Source organism: Mastomys coucha, unplaced genomic scaffold (genome assembly GCF_008632895.1).
Source record: "Mastomys coucha isolate ucsf_1 unplaced genomic scaffold, UCSF_Mcou_1 pScaffold7, whole genome shotgun sequence".
Lineage (NCBI taxonomy): Eukaryota > Metazoa > Chordata > Mammalia > Rodentia > Muridae > Mastomys > Mastomys coucha.
In genome coordinates this window covers 78,040,721-78,044,261 of record NW_022196913.1, presented here as the reverse complement: position 1 = coordinate 78,044,261, position 3,541 = coordinate 78,040,721, and positions in this window count along the sequence as shown.

Below are 3,541 nucleotides of genomic sequence, written 5' to 3'. Positions count from 1 at the left end.
GTCCTGGAACTCACTCTGTACTCTGTAGACCAGGCTGGCCTCGAACTCAGAAATCCACCTGCCTCTGCAGGTGGTGCGCCACCACAGCCCGGCCATATTTTTCTTTATATCATTATGTTGCTATGTATTTGGGTGATTAGCTAAAATGTACTGGGCTTGCCTGCCCATAAGCAGCTTGTTCCAAGGCCCATATGTAGCTTGTTCTAGCTAGGTCATGCTAAATCAGTGGCCAGAACCAGATGTCTCAGCTGGTAACTCTGCTTTAAGGACCCAACTCCAAATATAAACAGTTCTACCCCTCAGGAACTGAAATGGAAGGCAGACAGCCAGTGGGTCACTAGAACTGGAAAGTGACACCAAGTCAGGATAAGGCAACTGCTTTGAAACATGCGGAGCTGAACAGGAGACCAGAAGTCAGTGTCTGGAGATCATAGGGTGGGCAAGACCCAGCTCAGTCAGTAGTGTCTGCTTCAGCTGTACTGAAATCCTGTCCCTGGACTTCTGCCACTCCTTCTTACATTTCTTAAATTTGGATTTCTTAAATTTCCTAGAGGCAAACACTCATTGTAACGGAATAATCCCTGATCTCTGTCTCCAACCATGTATTAATTAGAAATAGTTTTTATCTTTATGCTGTAATAGACATTCATCCCCTCTCCCTTCCTCTCCCTCCCTGTCCCTTCTCCCTCTTTCCCTCCCCCAGCCCCTCTCTGTTGTGACTCTACCAAGTGGGCTGATATTTGAAGTATGTTCCACCACATCTTCCTTCCAGCTTCTCTGATCCTCCTGCACCCACCTTTCTAGTGCTGGAATTACAGGCGGGTACCACCATACATAGTTTTATGTGATGGGGGTCAAACTTAGGGCCTCATGTATGCAGGTGAGAATTTTACCAGATGAGCTACATCTCCAGCCTATTTAGGCTTACTTTGAAAGCTGGCCCTAAAATGAGTTTTTCCTTTAGTGGTGGGGTGAATAATGGGATAAGGACCCAAAGACCTCTACCTCCCTCCTTCTGTTTTTACGACTAGGCTTCTCTGCTCTTTTGCAAAGCAAGAGGCTGTGTATATAGACTTGGCTCACTCTCCTCCTTCGTCTGCCTTCTACCCTCTGCTCTAAGGCTCCTGCATGTTGAGCTTTGTGATCCATTAATCTCTATTATCTAGCAAATCACTTATATATAACCTAATTCCCTTCTCTCTCTGGAGAAAGAATATTAACCCAAACTTTATATATTGACCTGGAACAGGAAGTTTCTAATAACTTGGCATTGCTGGAAGACATTTCCTTCCTTCTTTCTTAATGAACAGTTTTTAACAAACACACTGGAGAGGTCTTGAGTTTACTTTGAAAACATCCTTCCTCCACTTCAAAGCAAGGCCAGAATCAGCAGGCATTTGATAAACACTACTCTTCTGGGGGGAGGGGGGGGAATGAAGGAAGGATTGTGGGAGGGAGTGACCAGGCGGGAGAGAGTGAGTGGGATGTAAAGTGAATAAAAAAAACCTTTTTAGTTTAAAAAAAAAAGAAAGAAAATGTAGTAATAATATCAAGAGAGAACCAACAGAATCAACTAACAGGGACCCTTTTGGGCTCCCAGAGGCTGGATCACTAACAGAAGGGCATATATGGGCTGGACCTAGGCCCTCTGCACATGTGTAGCAGATGTGCAGCTTGGTCTTCACACAGATCTCCCAACAACTGGAGCAGGGGGCTGACCTTGATTCCGTTGCCTGCCTATAAGTCTTGTTCCCCTAACTGGGCTGCCTTGTCTGGCCTCAGTGGGAGAGGATGTGCTCAGTCCTGCAGTGTCTTCATGTGCCCGGGTGGGTTGGTATGGGGTAGGTGGTCCCCCTTCTCTGAAAAAGGGCGGGGCTGTGTGAGGGGAGGACTGGGAGAGGGTGCTGCAATCGAAATGTAAAGTGAATAATAGAAAAAACAAGCAAACAAATATAAAAATCAAAACAACCCACTGCACGTCCCTGGAGGGCTTGCTTCTTCCTTCCCCAGCAGGTAGGCATTTCTTTTGTGCTGCTGTATTATCTTACTAAGATAGCACAATGCTCTGTAATTACTTATTGTCTTTGAGACTGACCCCTTCATATTAAGAAAATTGAGTACAGACTATGTGAACTATAATAAGAACTCCCTTTGGGGGTTCTTATGAGAATTCGACGTAAATTAATTTCAAGTAAGTGCATGTAAGATACTTACATACACTGTTTAGAAACCAGCAGGTCAACAGATATTATTGTTAAAATTATTAATAAAGCCTTGTACAGGGCTTTTTCTTGAGAATCTCTGTAGGTGGTAGGTATGCTATTCAAACAGAGAATGCAAGAGATGACCCTGAGGCTTGAAGCAAAAGAACAAGTTCATTTCCAGACACTGGCATAAGTGCTCATGAAGAAAACCAAGCATAAAGCTGGTACGACCTTTGGCTTAAAAATTATACAGAGACAAAAACAGACACACACATGGGGGTGGGGGGACACAAGGGCACAAACGTGTGAGAGCCTGCTTGCTAGGACTCAACACAGGTTGGTGAAATCAGAAAATACTCATTCAGTAAACAAGTTATCTATCTACTCACAATAACTAAACACTGGCAAAGATGGATTCACCATGCTTCAAAGTCCCTGCCATCAAATATGTTAGTACTTTAACTCTGAATTAACTGCTCAAAGGCCCAAGCGGCTCTCCAAAGACATCCTGATTACCTTATTGTTTGTATACATGACTGATCATCACCCAATCTATTTCCTTTTTTTTTTTTTTTTTTTTTTTTTTTTTTTTTTTTTTGGTTTTTTTTTTTGAGACAGGGTTTCTCTGTGTAGCCCTGGCTGTCCTGGAACTCACTCTGTAGACCAGGATGGCCTCGAACTCAGAAATCCGCCTGCCTCTGCCTCCCAAGTGCTGGGATTAAAGGCGTGCGCCACCACTGCCCGGCATACCCAATCTATTTCCATCAAAGAGAAGGGTCACACTAGCCACATGGCAATTTGATATCCATGGCAACTCTACGTCTTTTCTACTTCTGCTCTTTTCTCTCTTAAGCAATTTCTCATTACCATCCTTAATCCCTTCAAGTTCTACTCTGACAATGTTATTTGGGAAAACCTATCTGTACATTTTCTTACAAGAGATCATGAACGCCAAAAGTGACATTTTAAAAATAGTCAGAATCATGCTATGTCTAGATTAGTCTAAGCTTGAGTTACAGGAAATTGCTTGTGTCTCTGACTATTCAGGCTCTGTGATGTGTGTCACATTGAAATAGCACTATGGAAACCAGGTTGTAGCAGGAGGTAGGGCCAGTGACTCAGCAGGTGGCACTTTTCAACATGGCAGTAGCATCAAATGCTCTGACAAGACACCAGGCAAACATACCAAGGTTTCATTTGTTACATAACAAATTAACTGACAGGTGATTTTGCTATTGTACAGCCAGCTGTTAGATCAGCCAAAGTGTAAGTAGTAAGAAAAGCAGAGAAAGTCGAGTCAGGCAGTGCAAAGGAAAGAAAAACACACAACTGCAGTG